The following is a 20,859-nucleotide window of genomic DNA, read 5'->3' as shown; positions in this document are numbered from 1 at the left end:
TCCTATCGATTAATAATCTCATTACTGCAACGAAATCACGCATACCTCTCCCCTTCCTAAATCCAAACTGATCATCCCCTAAGTAATCATTTGCCCTGCTCTCAATCATTTTGCTTATGATCCTGGGAACCACTATAAATGCATGGGAAATCAAACTTCATCATATTTTTCTCTATTCCTCACAAGATATAGCCTTTACCTTTTTCAACCCCCAAGGCCTTAATTAATTTCATCCCCTTAAAGCCCTTTCTATTTCATCATCGAGTATGCCTAGACCTAAGCTATCTTCCTCTGCGTCATGTTCCTTTTTTATGTCTAACTTTGTTGGTCGAAGTTCTTTCCTATACAATTCTCCTATATATTACTTCCATCTCTCTTGGATATTTCCTGTGTCAACTATATATCTTACCCGCCTTATCTCTAACTCCTTAGCCTAGATCATCCTGGTAGTGATTAACCTCGCTGTGTAGCGCAACAATTTCACCCATCCTATGCTGACTTTCCATATCCTCGCACTACGTCTTCCACCATGCTTTGTTTGCTTTATTTGTTTCCCGTCTCAAATTATTATTTAACTCTTTGTACCTGCTTCTGCCTAGCTCTGTTTACACTCTTCCGTTTTCTTCTCTCATCTGTCTTTCTAATCATATCATCCGTGATCTATGGTTTCCTTGTCCTTTTTCAACTAACGGTTCCTATAGTTTCATTAGTGGCTTTCAATATCCCGTTTTTGATGGATTCCCATTTATCCTAGACCAGTCTGCTACATACCTTAGGGCAGCGGGAAGTAGCAATGAGGTTAGATAGAAGCTGTGAGTGCCCATCGGCGTCACCCGGAACCGAACTCATGCCCTCTAGTGAAAAGCTCAAAGGTTCAATCACGGGACAATTGCGCTAGGAAATTTGTAAATTACTTCGAAAGTAATTTTTTACTACGAGTCTTGAAAACAGCTTTTTTCTCCAGCAAATTTATCTCCAGGGCATGGATCGTAGACGCCAACATTAAAATTTTCAAATGAACTGTTGATGATGTAAATAAGTAAATTGATATGAAAAACCAATTTGAACGTAAGAATCGAATCTGGATAGTTTTCAAAATGAAAATTTGGAAAAAAACCTAATTTGAGGAACATTTTACACCATTGTTAAAACTTTTCTATTTAAGTTTTGGAAATTCTAGGAACTATTCAGAAAATCTTAAGATTAACTATTTTTTCATGTATCTCCTTTAAATTTTCAATAATTTCCCAGAACGTCAAACTCCAAACGTTCTTCTTCGATGGAAGATATCTGAAGGTTATTAGCGGTAAAACAAATATGTTATGAAGAATATGTGATTTTATTAGCGGTAAAAGAAATATGTTATGAAGAATATGTGATTGAAATATAGTTGCCAAGTTAAGTGGCATATCCCCCCGAATTCTGGATTAATGAGATTCTGCAGCGGCGGTTGTTTTATGTAGCTTATATGTTTATTAGGTTATTGATTTTGTTCTTTACGAAAACAATGATGCATACTTAAAGTTTAGATTTAAAGTAATATTTCTAGGCAATAGAATTTGGGAATGGCTGTCTACAACGTATAAATCGTATGCAAAGCTAACGTTACAAATAATGAAATACGCTTATAAAAGAGATCATAGCTAGATAAATTATTTTGTGGTTTTATTGGCTCTCCTTGTTGAAGGGATAGATATTGAAATCCGAATGCTGAGTTAAACATGTGCTACCATCTGTGCGCGAAAAATGAAAGCTTTTAATTTTTTGGCCAATCTCAGAAATTTCCAGGGAATTATAGTATATTCAATTAGAATCTAGCCTATGTTACCTACGGGATTTTTGACCCAAAAGAAGCCCTTACTCCGTAACGTCTTGCCTTCTTATACGCCCATACAAACAAATTCATTTTCAGATTTATGTATATAATACGAAGAATTGCATTAGGCAAAGAAGCTTTCTCAAGGAAAAGGGAGTTGAGGGGGCTTTGGATAAAGATGTTGAGAAGAAGCTCACCAAAACTTTGATATGGAGCGTGGTTTTGTACGGCGCGGAAACATGATCATTGTAATAATATGATAGGCGGAGATTGGAAACTTTTAAAATGTGGATATGAATAAGAATGGAGGATGCGAAGTGAACTAAAAGTAAAATAAACGGGGAAGTTATAAATATGGTGGGAAGGAGGGAATGAATGAGTAAAATCCAAAGGAGTGGGTAAACATGGATAAAGACCGTTTTGATAGTCAAAGGAGCGTTGAAGAGTGTGATAGAGTCGAAAATGTTAGGCAAGCGAGGAAGGGGCAGGAGTAGGAGAGGGATGTTGGACGGAATAAAGGGAGGAGGGAAGCATGCAAAATTGGAAAGGCGCTTATGTTAAGGCTGGATGCCGGGTTGTGTTTTGTTAAGAGAGATAAGAGATTCGTCCCTATACCGATTGACAGCTTTTGTCCAACCAACACCTACCTTAACCGGCAGATCACAAGAGTAAAAATATTTCCTTGACCAGGACTCGAACACCAGATCTTTCCACTTGCCGGGCGTGTTCGTCCTTTATATGTGTTCCTATCCGTTTTCCTTATATCTATTTCCATGTGAATGAATATTTGTTCGCCGTATGGCGGGATTTTGTGCTTGAAAAAAAAAATATATATGAGAACTTTTTGTTTAATTTTATGGTTTTTTCATCGGGTTCCACCTCGATCCTACAAGTTCGGGTCGAAGGACATTTGTCGCTGTGCATATCGCAAGATTTTGTGCACATAAGTAAGACATGTATGAGTGCAAATACACCGCTCATCCCTAATCCTAACGCCTGGGCTTTATCCTCCTGTCCCCTCCCGTCCCCCCACCCTGCCTCCCTCCAAAGCCGGGGGAGGAGGGGAGGTTGTTCCCTCATCCCAAAGCAGCTGCTCTGCCCTGCCCTCCTCCCTTCCTCTTCTTTCTCTCCCCCTCACATTCTCTTCCCTTGCCTACCACCCTCTCTCTTCTCGCGGCGTGGCATGCCCCCCTTCCCTCGTCCGTCCATCCTCTTCCTACATTCTCTTGCCACCAGGAACGAGCAGCTCGTCGAGCAATCCACAAGCCGTCTTCCTTTCGCGGTAAAAGTGAACAACTCTCAGGTTATGCCTTCTGAGCGAGGTCGCAAGTTACAGTGCAGCCATAGTGGAACCCTGCCTCAAATGGTGTGCAATTTTTAAATTAAAATGTTTTTGATTTATTTGCTACTTACTTGTCCACAACCATTTTGATTAATAATGCATTTCAGGTGCTTCTACGTGTTTACTAACAACGAAAACTCCGCAGCGCGTTTCACTAGACTTAAACAAAATTATATGCAATATGTTTTGCGGATATCCTAGCGTTAAATAATCTCCCTCAATATTGCTGCATAGCCGTGGGAAGCGCTATATGATTTGCCCCTGGTTATGCTGAAATGTAAGTGAAGTGGTCTATCCCGCTCGCTCATCACAAATCACTTGGAAACTACAAAGTTTTTCTTTTATAATGGTTATCCATAATTTTAATTAATATAGAACACCTTATTCCATTAATTTCAGCCGTATTTAAAATTTTAAATGGTTACACGGAATTTTTCTACGATTTACACATAAAGAATTAAAATTTTCGTTTATTATAGTTTATTTCCAATGCATTTCTGAACCATAGCACTCAACCATATAAACAAAGCACTGAACATAGTTTCTAAAAAATTCATAGCACGTAATTTTCAAATCGCCCGCGGGTGACACATTTTCTCGCGGGGCTTTATCCTCGTCTCTCGATATTTTAGGAGCATTTAACAATTTGTTAATTCCTCCAGTCCGTAAGTTTATTTTCCTCACCATAGTTTTTTTTAAGAAACTATGAGGATACATTTGAAAATAATCCCATTCCTTGATTAACACCTAGTAGGACTTAAACTACTTTCCAAGTACACACTCAATGGGTGGCAAAAGTAATGTTCAACCGTTGAACGAGATTTCTTAGAGACCATTCGAGGAGCATGGTGGTTGATTTGACAGAATATACGGCATGCCACGCTCTCTATTTGAAAATCATTCCCAAGGAGCACTGCAGATAGAGAGAGAATTCTCGAAACATCCAAAAATCCTGGGTGAGGAAAGTCAGCGAGCACGAAGATTTGGAGTTTGGAATTTGGAGGTGAGGATTTTGAGCCCCACGTCCTCCCCCTCCCTCCCTCCCTCTCCCCCCCCCCACCCTCCTCCTCCCCTCCCTCCAAAGACACTCTCGTCTCTTCGCCACCGTGTAGAGAGGTGGCTTCGGGGTCTTAAGAATCGCTCATTAGTCTCCCGACTGTCAATCTTAATCATGCGCTGCGCCCCCTATCCCCCCTTTTCCCCTCTTGCCAACCCCCCAAACACATCGCCGCCGATGCGCCGAGGTGCGAGCACTCCGCGCTCACTTTGGCGACCCTCCTGCACGACGCCGATCGAACGAAAATATTTGTGCGGACCCGGAGCACGGCATCAATGTCTTTCTTGTTTCGCTCCATCATTCACACCCCTGGCCTCCTTCGGTCGGCGGCGGTCACCAAGTGTTGGTATACGGCGACAAACGTCCCAGTCACCCAGCTACATCTATTGCCAACGCACATAAATTATTCTTATTTTGTGTGTAGCAATATCATTGAACACTTACTGTTGAAATTAATGAGAAAAGAATTGAGGACTAAGGTGTATCTATAATTTATAATATATGGAACATGTAAATCCTCAGAGCTGAATATGTTAAAAATGACTCACGTAGAAATTATAAATTGGGATTACTTATGTTTGAGTTGACAACATCCGATATTTCTTGTTATTGTTTAGAATGCATTAACTATTGTAAATTCATGTAAGTCCGAGCCATAGGATTCGCAGCATGATTGTATGTGAGACCGTCTCGTACATTTACTTATAAAGATCGTTCTATGTGTGCATTTTTCTTTCGTCTGTCGCATTATAAATCTAATAATATCAAGGAAATAACACGTGTGTGCAAAAATCTTTTCTCAATCACCTTTAAATAGTATGGGAAGATATCCAGTTACATTAGCTGTTTCTTTGTTAAAACGGATTTTTTTTTCATTTTACAAGGTGTTATGTGACATAATGCTTTGCCAAATGCGTATTTATAAACGTTTCTCAAATTCTTCATTTTTATTAATATCTTCACCTAAAATTACTCCTCCATTTTTAATTATCTGAATTCTTATTCTAATATTTCCTAAGGGGACTAAATTATCCCAGAGCAGTACGTCTTCTTTATTATTATTATTATTGAATAAATGAAAGCGACTTCTCATGACGGTAGATTGGAAAACTGCATATTTAGACATTGTTCAATAATTTTTATCTGCTCATCTTTACGAACGGATATCCATCTGGTTGATCATTCTACTATATTGCGATTGAAATATACTCCGGTCCTGTTTCTTTACTCTGTTTACGTGTTTTATTCCAACAGCCTTACATTTTAAAAACCATTCCCCACATTAACTTTGATTTAGCACCCTTAATACGCAATCCCTTTGTTCATTCCACTGACTTCAGTGCTTATTTTCGTTTTTCGTCTATTATACTCTAAGAATTAATCCCGTATGCATGTGTGTCCGAACTGTTTGTTTTTTTTATTTTCCACTTAATTTACTCCCGTAGTGGGCACATAAGAAGAAGAATTACGTTTAGACAAAGAAGCTTCTACAATGAGATGGGGAAAATGATGTAAAGTTGGGTGAAGATATAAAGAAAAGGCACGTCAAAGCTTTGATATGGAGTTTAGTATTATTCGGCGCGGAAACATGGCCATTTAAGCGGAATGATAGTAGGAGTAGATTAATGACTTTTGAAATGTGTGTGTGGAGATTGATGGAAATGGTTAAGTGGAAAAAGTAAGAACAAACGTGGAAGTGTTTGGCATGGTAGTTGAAGAGAGGGAACTGTTGGAAGAAATCCAAAGGAGGCAGGAATGATGAATGCATAGCGTTTTGATGGGAAATGGGTTCCGAATTCCAAGAAACTGCGGGAGATGCAGGAACAGTAAGTTTTAGCGGAGTCATTCGCTAAGTGTGCATTACAATGCAACAATTTCAGAGTGTTAAAATCTCGGGCAATTCGAATGATTTTTACATCCTGGAATCGTTACATTACAGGGAAATGGGGTGTTGAAGAGTGTGATAGAGGAGTGAAAGTAAGGCAAACAAGGAAGGGGCAGAAATAGACTAGGGATGTTGGACGGAATGATGGGAGGAAGGAAGTATTCAGAATTGAAGACGGACCCCTTTTAAGGTTGGAAGTTGGGTTGTGTTTTATTTAGAGTGACAAGGGAATTGTCTCTGTACCGTTCGGTTACTTGCGTCTGTCAAAAACCTACCATAACCGGTAGATTACCAATAGTAATGATGATTTGCCCCAATGGTCAAGATCTGTTTCTGCTGGTCTTTTCATTATTTCCTTGATTTCCTCGCCTTATCAGCTCAATTGATTCCGTATCCCGGACCAGATACCATTCCATCATAGTTTTGACCGAGCTCCGTTGAGCAGCATATCGTCCCAGGAAACTCTATTGAAGGATAACGCGGCCTTTCTGGCCACAACCCTTGGAATCCGCGGGTCGGACTGACTAGGTTAGAATGAGTCATTCAAGCACACGTTTGGGAACTTTCTTATCAATTAGGCCTCATTTTGAAATTTCTTAAACTATTTCGTTACTATGGTATTTTTATGACGCTCGATACGTTACTGCCTTGTTTCGAAGAAGACGTTACGGAATCCGCCGTCAGGGGAGACAGTATTTTTTTGGTAAAGGCGTTCAAATGCAGAGCAGAAATATCAACTCGTATCTTTGACATGCCTACACGCTAAAGGAGCTGGAAGTGAGTGGATTTGAGACCATTCCACGGTCTATCGCCGTTGAAACAGACGCTAGTATTTTGGACGCGCAGGCCGCTGAGGGCATATCGGGATAATCGACCAAGTGGTTCACACCCCATCGATGAATCGCATCAAACGGCATTCAAAGTCACCATTATTTTTTGTATCCGAAAGAATTCATGTGGTTACTCCAAGCTGACGATTTTGGCTTTTTGAGTCATTGTTACAAACACCCAAGTTTATCTGGACCACGACTTTAAATTATAGTTTGTATTTACTGTAAAAATTTAAAAGAATCCGATGCCAATCCTGACAATAGGAAAGAGCCAAAAATTGTATTCCTGGCTATCTGCTCGATATTTAATAATACATATGATACATGTGACTTACTATCAATGTAAGCGTTTTTATCAATAGAAATCCATATAATGAATGGTACTTTCCGAATAAGTTGATTAAAAGGGTAAATATAGCTGCATATGGAAAGTGATTAATTACATTTCAATAGCATACAAACACCGAGCAATGTTTCGAGAATCACTGGTCTCTTAAAATATGTGAATTAGCCGTGAATGTTTTTGAAGCAACATACAGCTGACGCCATCTGACATGAAAGTGTTAGAAATAGAATTTCAAGGGAAGGGAGGAAAGAATTTTGAGGATAACCCGGTGTCATCATTAGCGTACTTGAACGGAGGAAGCCAAGTGGTCAAATAATATAATGCCTCACTCCGTTTCCTCCCATTGAAGCGCCCTTCCCATGGCGACACCTAAATTTCGGACCCTCGGGGTGGGAAGCCGGTGCATTGTTAACATCACCAACCGTTCTCTGTATTCTTCATTCAATATTTACATGAACTTGGTGATCATCCACACTTGTCTGCACCAACGGCACGATACCATAACCCTGTAGTATATTCACGTGCAAAGCGGCTGACATGCTTATAGCTTGAGGAATAAAGAAGGAAAGGGTGGAGAAGGATTCCAGTGGAAGGGGGGGGAGGGAGTTTGAATCGCTCAAAGCCGACCGGCGCCCTGGAGATTGCTCTCCTCAGCGGGGAGGGTCGGGGAGGCGAAACCGAGGGTGGGGGTAAACGGGCGGAGCGAAAGTGGGGGGGGGGATCCCATCGGTTGTGTGACTCAAAAAGAAGGGAAAGAGGAATTGAGAGGCGGAGGAGGGTGAAACCTTTTTACACTGGAGGAGAGAATGGATGAAAGCTTGCCGATCGTAATATTCATTACAATACTTGTCATTTTGTTCACTTTTGTGAATCTCTCGACCGCTTGGCTCCATTTTCAACATTTTTCGGTGAAATCGCTGAGATATTGGTCATCGAGTAGATAGATGTTTGGGGGATTGTTATGAAGGTTCACTGATTCGGGATGTTTCCTGTTCTCTATTCTTCCGTATATATTTTTCTCCTTGTCTTTTGTACGCCGTGTTGAAATTCACTTTTTTTCAAGCTAGTTTGTGTACCCCATATTATGAAGTATATTCCATCTGTATTTATCATCTATTAGGGGATCTAAATGGATGAGCTGAGGGGTGGATGCGTTAAACGCTGCTCTAAGGTGGCTGCGCCATCGATTGGTAAGTTTTAGCAACGTGATGAAATGGAAATAAATGTCGCTTGAGATTCATTAATAACCGTAAATTGGAAGGATAATGGAGGATTATTTCCAAAAGTTAAAATGCCTCTTTACTTAGTACAAATGTGAATGCATGTTAGTTTTTTCCATGAAAAGATACTAACATATACTTGGGAGAACGAACTTGCAAGTGTTCTTTCCTTAACAAAATGGAAATGTTTACTCTCATCTAGAATTTAAGAGATGTGTTCTTGCACGCATAGTTACTATTGTTTTTCTCCGCAAGTTGCGAGGGTGCCAAGAAAGTCAACTCCTCGTCTGATTTGTTTGCCCTTTTTATGAATACCGAGCAGCCGGGTTGGGATTGGGCTCATTTGGGCCATTTTTAATTTCTCACTGATTCTGATTATTTTGGTTTGGGTAATCTAATCGCTAAATTTTGAAAGACGGGGTATGTTCTTCCGTGAGTGAGAAGAAGTTTCAGGGAGAAGTTTCAATCCTTAACATCAAGTTCTTGCATTTGTAGTTTAAGTCACTGTAATTAATGTAACCATTCCGTCGCCTTTGTTTGCTTTCAGGAAAAACAGGTCTTCGGTCTTGATTTTAGTTTCGGAGTTAATCAGGTAATCTCCGACTGGGAATAGTTATGGTGGAGCATGAAGGTCTCAGGCGTCCGGCGTGAAACTTATTAGTCATATTTAGTGGACTGGATTTTTATTTTGAAAAGAGTAACTTTGGTATTTTTTAAGCTGCAATGAATAATATGAAAACTTTCCGCACTCATTTCTTTCGTTTTCACTACATGAGATGACTTCACAGTCAGCTCCCAGTTTTTTTTAAACCACTATATTCACAACGCCAGTCGCTTGAAACGTCTCGCGGACAATAAACCACACAGTAAACGGATTTATAGATTAAAGGGAAATTATTTCGAATGACCCGTAATAATTTTTGGCTCTTGATTATTAATCCACCATCTATGATACTATCTAGTTCTTCATTTGAATATTTTGATAGTAGGATGAATTTTGAAAGATGTTATGCTTTCCCGTCGTATCTGTTTAGTGAAATCCGCTCGCGTATTCCACCGGGTTAGTGCCTCCATTGTTACCGAAGTTTTAAAATCCGACTTTGTAATTGTCCTCAGTGCTTCTTAATGCAGAATCCCTGAGGATGATGACCGAATCTGTTTACGGAACATTGGCCGTAATGGCGATACTAACCCGTTGGAAGACCCGAGAGGAATTCACTTAAGATAAAATTATTTTTCTGCAGCGCCCAGAAGGTGAATGATAGTCCATTGAACACCACTTTTCTGCATCAGCATTTCCTTCCAGTATTGAGTGAGTGTGTAGCCGTAGATCCGTTGGGGTCATGACGTAATCCCATCAACTACGATTTAAATTACTAGTCAAGTCCAAAATATGTTTGATTGACTTGGGGCATAATCATTAGGATACAGGCATTCACCATTATTTAACTGAGCAGCCACGAGGTTCTTGAGTACAGCATTTGAGCGAGTGTGTTCCCAAAGGTTTCTCAATACTTTAAATCCCTGCTGTTATTAGGTGCAGACTGGTTGATATAAGCCGCCATAGCATGCTTCAATTTCATTGGATTCTCCATTTTTCCACGATCGTTGCTACGTGCAGTATTTACTAAATATCCGCAGATATGCCAGTAGATTTCATTTCCCATTGGTACCTTCATTATGATTATCTTTTATGGTTGCTGCGAATTATTTTTATCCACATTTCATCATGAAGGAATTCCATCGCCACATTAATGACATTCAGTGAAAAGGTTCCAACGAAGGAGTTGCAGGAGTTAGTAAATGGGTGATGTCCTTATGATAACAGAAATATTCAGCAGCTGGCTTCAGTACCCAGGTACCGAGTAATATCTACTATTATCACCTCACCTTAGAGACAGGTCACCAGGAATATTGGCAAGCTCTAGTACCAATGGGTAATGTTTGGTGGTAGATGCTTTATATAAAATAGATAAATGAGGAGAGGCGGTAAAAGCGTGAATACGCCTGAAAACTTGATAGCGTCGTGTGAGGTGATCATTTTATATTTAATATCCGATTCCACCGCTAGCTATCAAACCACATATTTTACTATATATGCCAAAATGGGTAGGGAAACTTATTTTACTCTACCCCATAGAGTAATTCTGTAATGTTAGTATTAAATATTTTAAAGTATATATAGGTACCGGTTGTTGAAAAACATTGGTTATATCAGTATCGGCTATATATGCACCGATTTACGCAGATATATCGGATAAACGATAAAGAAAACACTGAAATATCGGCAATTATATTCCATCCTTGTGTGAGGGCACGCCCCATTCAATGGTGGATAATGCTGCTGGATTAACTTCTTTCTCGCAAGCCATAAGGACCCGTTTCTCTCCATGCTGATACGGCTGATATTCTTTGACCAATATGCATATCGATATAGGAGTTTCTTCTTTCGTTTCTCGCTATCTTTTTTGTTGTTAGGTATTGCATTGTACTTAAAAACAATAAGTTAACAGTTGACATCGCGACATTTTCGTCGTTTATAACGTCTTTGGATGTTAGGATTCCAGCAGCATTGTTGAGACTGGAGAACTTCTGGGAAAAGGGTTCGACTGGTGGTTGGCGCTGACCGCATTGTTGACGTCAGCAAAGCCCCAGCCAGCAGTACAAAAGGTCGCGCCTTTTGACCCCGCCGTAGACATAAAATATTCTCGGAAGTTTCTGACCGCTAGAGATACCAAACAGCAAAATAGTCAAATTAATAATGACAAAAAATTATATTGAGTGATATAGTGTAGAAAATATTAATAATTAATTCCCCTAAGGCTTTCAAGTGATCAAGTTTTTTAACATTTTAGTCATTGGTGCTAAAACCCTTTTGATTTTATTAAAACTATTTTCTTGGGAAAAACTAAACTACTTAAACGACCCTGATTTATTGCAACACAGTTTAAGTTGCATTTTTTTATTTTGGCATTTTCAATTTCTCATATTTCAATTTTCACTTTATCCCTCATATATCATGCACCCAACTTATAGTTTCATTCCTCTATTTGAAGATTCCGTCGACGAGTCGAGTCGAGTCATACAAAATTCCAAGATACTGCGGGAAACGCCGCGGCAGTAACTTTTATCGGAGGTGTAGTAAATTTTATGGGAGGCGCCCGACAGCTAAGCTCATTTGCGCCATTAGGGATGGTTGGAAAAGAAAGGGTGGAGAGAAACCCGGCGTCGGCATTAGCCTACTCTTGTCGAAAGGCAGTCCGCAGTTTAATGCCCCATCCGAAGGACGTCGTTTACTATGCAACAATTTTAGTCATACCAATATTCTTTCCAAAACAAGATTTTATTTCTTTTCCGATAAAATTGGTTATTTGAAAGCTGAGATCAATGGTTCCAAAAATAGCCAATCCACCAAGCCAGATCCAGTGGGCACACTCCGTAACTTTGGGTAAAATTTAAGGCCGTGGACCGATATTTAATGTAGTGCACAAGCCATGGGGGCAGAACTACTTAATGTTACTCTTATTGCTTAATTAGGTCTTTCAAATGTTTCGATTCTTGTGTACAGCACTGATTGAAAATACGACCAGGAGAGTTCTCAGTGGAGGCGTTCCCTTGCCCCTCCCCTCCATCCACCGCTGAACAACCTTCCTGTCTAATCTTTCCTTGTTTCAATAGAAGTCAATAGTGTTTACTTCATTCTGCTCATGAGCAAATTACAAATAGATAGAAATATCAATACCCTATTTATAGTGTCCTCTTCGGAAGATAAGTGTTTGAAATTCCCCCAAAATTTTCAAAAGCTTTTGTACAATTCGCGTTAAATTTTTATAACTGGGTTAAAATTATAGCTTTGATTAACATAGAGATACATATATGTTTTATTCGATCCGACATACAGAAATCATTGGAAAGATTGTCGTGAAACTCACAGACTTAGGACGTTTTTGGGCCAGGAGGTTGCTCTGGTCCCTTTATAAGCAGAGGAAGAATGAATTCCATTAATATACGAGTGTGAAGTGGGCCCCGAATATACCCTCGGAGTAAGAAATAAAATCGTGATTTTGTTCTTTCCTAAAAGTCGTTGCCTTGCATGCTGGACCTTCGTAATCCAAGAGTATCCCATTTAGATATTTCTTCCAGATAACCCTTCCCCTTTTCTTCTCTCTTAGCAATTTTTGACAAATCTTGTGGATTTTGCAGAAGTCTGAATGGCAAACGGAAACCAATCGATGAATTCCGTGCAGAAGCTTCCCTAATGCATGAAGGACGACACGAAGGAGGGTGGGGTGGGGGAAGGGGTAGTGGAAAGAAAGGGACGGGTGATGGATAAGGAGTGGGAAGGTGGTCGGGGGAAAAGAGAGAATGGCGCCCGCTCGTGGGAGGGTGTGGGGAAGGTACCGGCCGGGACTGAAGGGGGGGGGAGGAGAGAGGACTGGTCGATTCAGAGGGCGGGGAAGGTCGGAGGGGGAATGGGCACGCGCGATGGACCAGTGGGGGAGAAGAAATTGCATGATGGGAAGGAAGAGAAAAGGGATTGGGGGGTGGACAAGGCGCTGAGTCAGCGATGATTGGTTGGAGGGAAAAATGCCGGGCCCCGGTGGGGGAGTGCCCGCCGCTCGGGGCGGACGAAGGCCCCTCTGCCCGGCGTGCGGGAGTGAGGAACGAACGTCTGGGGGTGAGCGAAACGGGGAGGGAGATAGACCATAGCGAGCGCTCTGTCTCTCTGTTGTCTCCGCTCTCCACCATTTTTGACTACTCCTTTAGCGTCTCCTGCATCTAGGAACTCTTCCACATGCGGTTGTCCAGTGAAACAGCATCCATGCTTGTCGAGAATCTGTTCTTGAAGCAATCACAGAAGGAAAATTTTACATGAATAGAGCCTACTCACTTGAAATCAGTGAGTCCGGAATTCCCACCTTTTACCTTGCGTGAGGACATTCTTTGAGTGAAATCGAGGATTTTTTTCAAAGATGAATTGACAGAGAGGATGGAGACGAAGAGCATGAGGAAAAGCTAAATTTTTCTTCTTTTTTTCAGAACTTGAACTTTGAGAGTTTGTTTTTAAGGGAGAAAAAAATGACAGAGAGAGAGAAGGATGGTAGGGTCTAATTTGAAATCATCGAGAAAGAATATACGTAATAAATTTTGTTGGCGCGTGTTCATCTTGAAAGTGATATATCAAATGGGAATAGATAAAAGGAAAAGGGATCGGAACACACAAAAAGGACGAACACAGGTGAGGTGGAGAAGGCTGAATTAGCAGATCACACACACAATTTACTCAGTATTCACATTTCTTGCGAAATCCAATTCTCTCCTTTTTGTGATCTACGTTTTTCCTACTCTAGCCTACTTGTACGTATGTGACGCTTGTGTGTATGTGCATATTGTTTTATGTAAAATATATACACATACACACACGCAAACACACACCGACAATAATATATATATATATATATATATATATATATATATATATATATATATATATATATATAATTATATAATTTCTTCGTAATCTTACGTTTAAAGTAGGGTTTAGATCGACGCCGAATGATAACGCCGATATTTCTTGACTTTTCTTACTAAAATACAGCATAACACCACACATTTCCGTAAATTATTCTTCAAATTCGTATGCATAACCCTTCACTCCATACAACATAGCTATTCTTTTCCTCCTCCCACCTCACCTGCATAACTTTCTCCCCAGTATCAATCTCCAACATCCTATTGCCAACCAAAATGCTCTGCATCCATCTCCCCTGTCTTCTTGTGATATCTCCCAATAAATCCTCTCTCCTGCCCCACCATACCTAGTAATTTCCCGTTTGTTTTCCTTTCCACCCAATCTAAGTTTTCAATCTTTCTCAATACCCACTTCTCAAAAGCATTCAATCAACGCCTACTGTTTTATTTCACCGACCAAGTTTCCGAACCGTATCAAATCCCAATTAATTCCAAGATATTATTCCTTTCATTCACTCATTACTTGACTATTTTAGTTAATCATTATTTTCTGAATCTCATTACCCAACCACTGTTATTTATTTCCTATATCTTGTGAAACATCTTTGTTTAACGCAAATCTTCTTCTTAAACCTGTCCTACATTTAACATCTTGGTCCAATTGACTTTCAGGATAGGTAAACCTTTTTACTTGGTCCAGTTTTAACCCTCCTATTTTATCGTATGACGTCCTTTACTGTTAGCACTCTTCTTTCTCAAACCCTCATAGACTTAGCTTTACATACAATCATTACCATCCTCTATCTATAGAAATGAATTCCTAATGCGTTAGGCAAAGGATATAACCCAATCATGCCTGGCTAACTAGAATTTGGCCTCCTGCAAACCTTATTGATTAAATGGAGTTCATACATTTCTATCTCCATATCCCCCAATGCCTATTATACCATCTCTACCGCATAAACACACGTGAAAATGCACGGTTAATGATAGACACTTTGTCTTTATATGCACTCAGCAGAGTCTGCAACCCCTTGGTTGACTGACAAACTAAGGCTTGTTTACAAGTAAACCTAGCTGATTTTATGTATTCCCCACCAACTTTCATTCCCATTTCCAGTTCTTCTCATGCCGCATTCACCATTTCCTCCACACATACGTTGAAAATCACTGGTGATAATGGATACCCCTGTCTGACTCCTCTTTCTAGCACTGCCCATCCTGACTCTCCATTCACCAAGCGCACCTGAGCAGTCTAAGATATGTAATAGTTGCGAATAATTCGCGTATCCCTCCAATACATCCCTATTTTCTGCAATGCATTCATTAATTCCATACCAGTTACTGGACTGGTCGCCTACTTTAAATTTCTAAAATAGTTTTCCTACTTTTCTCCTTCCGAATCATGAGATGGAAAAGTGATTCTTTAAACAATTAATTTCTAACAGCATACCGACCAATCATTATAATTCGGCGCACACCGCCCTTCCCCGCCCCTCTCACTCCCGTCCGCCCTCCAGACGTCAAATGTCGCCACAGATCACCCTTTCCCTTTCGCCGCCATTCACTCTCCTCCCGAGGAGCACGCCTCTCTCACTCTCTCCCGGTCAACCGGAGCCTGTCGCTCCAGCACTCTCCGCGACGATTGCTTCTCGTCGGCCCCCGCACCCCACACCTCCGCCACGAGACTGGCACACTGCCGCGCGCGGCTCTCAACTCCACTCCCGCCGCCCTCGCCTACTCCACGCCCCCCCGCCACGATGGACCACCCTCGCACCGCTCCCCCCTTCACCCATCACTTCCTCCAGGCATGACGGGAGAGGGCGGATGCCGGTGTTATGTGCTGCTGCAATTTGCGATGGTCGCGAGGGGAGGAGGCGTCCATTTTTCAGTCAAACTAGGTGCGTTACCCCTCTTACCCCCTTCACTCCGGCCTCTTCCAGTGTTAGCCCGATGGACGCGCCAGACGTTGGGTGCCGGTGCTCATGCACCGTCACTCTTCCTCCGTATTTTACCCCTCTTGTGCCGAAGCTCTCGGCGTGTCGGGGGCGTGGAAATTCACGCTTCCGTCGTGTGCCCTTAGCTTGCTCACCCTGCGGTCATTCCTAACGTCGTTCTGGTGGCAAAGGGAAACTCTTCGAAGGGGAAGAGAGTGGCATTTACATGAATACAGTGCCTTGCAAGACGCCTTGAGGATGCGTGGCGGTGGGTTACGGCAGCAGCCATTTATGTATAAATATGGCAATTTATAACATTCTACGTCAGCGAGAAAAGAGAGAAAGCTGGCGCTTGACACTTGCTCACGGAAGGGCAAGGGTTTTTGCAGAAATACTTGCGTGATGGGGAATGTTGCGATGCTTTGATCCTCCTCGCTCGCCCTTCTTTCCCGGCACATACTGATCTAGGGAACGCTTTTCTCCCTCCTTCCATCGCATGGCGCGCTTAGCACTCCAAAAGATCAACCAAACACAGATATTGGAATAGCTCACGCCGGAGAAATTATTTGACGGTGCGTTCTATTTTACATCATTCCTTTTTTATTGACTTGAAATTTCAAATAGATTAATATTTTGTCCGTAAATTACCGGTTATGGTAGATTTTTGATAACCGCAAGTAACAAAACGGTACAGCGACAAAATTCCCTTACCTGCCTGAACGACACAAAACCCGACATCCAACCTTAAAAGAGGCCCTCCTAAGTTCTGCATACTTCCCTCCTCCCTAATCCCGTCCAACATCCCTAGACTATTCCTGTCCCTTCCTGGCTTGCCTGAAATTCTCCCCTCTGTCACTTTTTTAACACCCCATTGCCAATCAAAACGCTCTACATCCATATTTACCGTCTCCTGTGGAATTCTCCCATCAACCCCCTCTCCGCCCCCAGCATATGCACAACTTTCGCATTTGTTTTCCTTTCTCTCAACTTAACGGTTTCCATCCTCTCCAACCCCACATTTCAAAAGCCTCCAATCTACGCCTATCATCCTGCTTCAATGACCATTTTTCCGCGCCGTACATAACCACACTCCGTACCAAATTTTGGCGAGCCTTTTTTTAGCATCCTTACTCAACGTCCCCTTCATCAATTCTCACCTCCTTGCGAAAGTTTCTTTGCCTAACGAAATTCTTTCCCTCATGTCTCTACTACCATTTGGGTCCAAAACACTTCCGATATAGTTAAACTGTTCTATTTGCTCTAGTTTTTGCCCTCCTATTTTAAAATTTAGCTTAACTTTTATCTGACCAGAAAACCGAGAAAAATTTGTTTTATTATTAATTTATTCTCATCCCATATCTGTTGCAGTGACTTTCCAAAGCACTCGGCGGACTTTGAACCCCTTGGCTGATTGACAAACTAAAGCTTGATCATTCGCAAACCAAGCTGGTTGAATTCCCCGCAGACGTCCATGCCTATCTCCAGTCCTTCCCGTGTCTCTTATACCATTTTCTCCTCGTATAATTCAAAAGGAACAGATGATAATGGTACCTATTTCTTACCCCTTTTCCTCTCGATGTATCCTGTGGTCATAATGATCCCCTTGGTTTCACCCGTAAACTAAAGTGTTGTGCACCTTTCAAAAAGTCTTAGTCTAGCCTGCTCTTTTAGCCACCTGAAGAATTCCTTCATGATTCCCCCACGGACCCGTCACACTTACTCCCCTCTTGAACTAAGTTTTAACAAATCAAGCGTCTTGATGAAGTTTTCCGTAAATTTTTTCCCCTAAATTAAAAATTTTCCCTATGGATCTCAATAACTCCTCCCTCATTCCAAATATTTCCTAAATAAAACTTGGTACCACATCAATTATATTTCATTACATTTTCCTAGCTTCGGTCTGTTGAAACCTAATTTTATTCATAAATGGCTCGTATATTTTTCTTATTTGTTATCTATGAAATGTTTGACATAAGAAACCCAAGTATTTGACGTATTCCGAGAGCCTATTCTACAATGGATATTCAATCAATGTAATTCCAATCCAATCTAAAATCAATCGATCCATCTAATCAATCTTATCAAACATTCTTTTACAAATGTAGATTTTCTCCTTTGCATGCGCTCTAACTCAGCAAAAACTGACTTCATTAGAAACCCTCATATTAACAGTATACTACCTTGATCAAAAAGTTCCCGGAATAACCACCGTGTGGCGCTCCCATCGTACCGATTTGAGTTCTGTTTTTTTTTTGTTAAATTGGTACATCTGTTGTTGATATTCCCTTTAAATCTTAGTGTCATAACTTGACATTTGCAAAAGTTACGTAGCCAAGAGTACATCTATCTCTGTGTGTGTTGGCGATTTTTTACAATTTCAGAAATGGATTTAAATTTGCAACAACGAACTTGTATTAAATTTTGCGTAAAAAACGGATTTAGTGGCGCACGGACGTTGGAAATGTTGGAAAAGTGTTTCGGCAACGATTCTCTAAAAAAAACGGTCGTTTACCAGTGGCACGAGCGGTTCAGAAGTGGTCGTGAGTCAATCGAAGATGATGAACGCAGTGGCAGACCATCGACATCGAAAGTCGGTGAAAAAATTGATAAAGTAAAAGAAATGTTGGTCAATAACCGCAAATTAACCATCAGAGAAATAGCGGAGGACTTGAACATTGCCTATGGATCCGCCCAAGACATTGTGGTTAATGATTTGGGTTTCCGTCGTGTAGCAGCAAAGTTGGTTCCAAAAGACCTCAATTTCATGCAAAAAAGAGACCGTGTTGAAGTCGCTAAAGACATGATTTGCGAGGCTGAATCCGATCCCACATTCATCAAAAGGATCATTACTGGAGACGAGACGTGGGTTTATGAGTACGACACGCAATCCAGACATCAGGCAAGTGAATGGCGTTCACCAAATGAGCCGAGACCAAAAAAACCACGTCGTTTTCAGTCAAAAAAGAAGGCAATGCTGACGGTTTTCATGGATTACAACGGTGTAGTGCATCATGAATTTTTGCCAGAAGGCCAGACAGTAAACAAAGAGTATTATTTGGGCGTTATGAGACGTTTGCGTGAAGCAATTCGCCGAAAGAGACCAGAAATGTGGGCAGAAAACTCGTGGATTTTGCACCATGATAACGCACCGTCGCACAGTGCTATCATTATTCGTAATTTTTTGACGAAAAATGCAACAAATACCTTCCAACAGCCACCGAATTCACCTGATTTGGCTCCCTGTGACTTCTTTCTGTTCAATCGAGTTAAAAAACCATTACGGGGAACGCGTTTTAGCAGCCGAGAGGAAGTAATGGAAAAATCGCAGGAAGCACTGATGGACATACCGAAAACCGACCGTAACTTTTGCAAATGTCAAGTTATGACACTAAGATTTAAAGGGAATATCAACAACAGATGTACCAATTTAACAAAAAAAACAGAACTCAAATCGGAACGATGGGAGCGCCACACGGTGGTTATTCCGGGAACTTTTTGATCAAGGTAGTATATCTTAAATTTATGTTCCATTTATTACAAAATGTTTGTGTCACGTTGTCGAATTCCAAATAAAATACGGATACTTCTGGATTCGTGCATCTTGGCATGTATTTACTGCGTTGTGCGTCGCCTTCGAAGGTGTTTGTTGGCACATGAGAAAATTAATTCTAGAACTTAAAGCTCGCGTCATCCATCGGCTTTTATTAATCAAAGAAAAATAAAAATATCTCCTCTCTCTTTCATACCGCACACTATCGTAAAGGTTTGTGGCATTGCACAGTGGACGTTCTCGAGAATTTTCCATCGGAACTATGAGAGGACTTTGGGATGAGGGAGGAATTTTGTTCAACACGGAGGGTCTGCTCGAGATATTTTTCCTGTTTTTGCCGCGTTCTTCGAAGAGTAAGGAAATCCACCACTACATGGCAGCCATTCGGTATTGTTTAAAGCGAAAGAGAAGGTGCCAAAATTTAAAAATTGTTCGACTCCTCGGTGTGAAATAGGTTCACCCTGGAAGCCGTCCACCCGCCTGTCCTTCAATCAGACTCCATTCTTTAATACCCCTCCCCCGTGGTCGACGGGGGGAAATCTATGGGGAAATAGTCCGCCAAGAGTATCTATAGGGTGAAACAGAATGAACTCCCTAATTTGACGTTTGGATTGTAACAAAACCACCCAGATAATTAAAAAAGGTTTTTATTTATTTCTGAAAACTACATCCAAAATCATTTCTTTTCATATCATCACTATGCTTTGAAAAATATTTCATCCAGGTGCACATGCTGAGTCGTCGAAAAAAGTTTTCGAAAACTCTTCTCAGCATATCCTGAGTTATTCCAGCGATGGCATCTGTAATTGCCTCCTTAAAAGCTTCCAAATTCCTTGGTCGAACTTTGTAAAACTCAGCTTTGAGATATCCCCAAAGAACAAAAGTACAGGGCCTGAAATTCGGAGAGCGAGGGGCCATGAAACATTACCTCGTAAGGAGGTCAGGTGACCGGGAAATTGTTCTTGCAGAATTTAGCGTGAACGACGGGCGGTATGAGCCATGGCACCAACCTGTTGAAACCAAAAGGCTTTTATGTCATATTCATCACCATACTCTTCCATTTTGGGAAGTAAAAAGTTTTCCACCATCTCACGATAGTGCACAGAGTTCACAGTAACGGTTCAACCTCGAGATTCAAAAAAGTAGGGCCCAATACCGCCTATGGAAGATACAGTGCACCAAACTGTCCTTTGGGGCTATGAAGACAACTTAAGCGAAGTTTACGGTGGTTTTCAGTCGCCCAGTAACGAAAATTTAGCTTATTTAGAGAGCCGGAGAGATGAAAATGCGGTTCATCGCTAGACCACAGCGCCCTCTGCGTCGCCACCACACCATCATTGTTCTTAAAGAACGTTTATACGACAAAGTCTCGATGCTCACCAGACCATTGCGAGGTAATTAATA

General features: G+C 41.1%; 1 protein-coding gene across 1 annotated transcript in view; it reads left to right on the top strand.

Annotated features, from left to right (window-relative positions):
* The window catches only part of LOC139687628 (homeobox protein unc-42), a 192,844-nt gene that overhangs the window by 45,028 nt on the left and 126,957 nt on the right, over window positions 1–20,859 (top strand). The gene's annotated exons all lie outside the window — the stretch shown is intronic.

The sequence above is a fragment of the Hetaerina americana genome, unplaced genomic scaffold (assembly GCF_022747635.1).
Source record: "Hetaerina americana unplaced genomic scaffold, ioHetAmer1.1.p SCAF_2, whole genome shotgun sequence".
NCBI lineage: Eukaryota > Metazoa > Arthropoda > Insecta > Odonata > Calopterygidae > Hetaerina > Hetaerina americana.
Note: the sequence above shows the minus strand (reverse complement) of the source record. Positions and strands in the feature narration are given on the sequence as shown.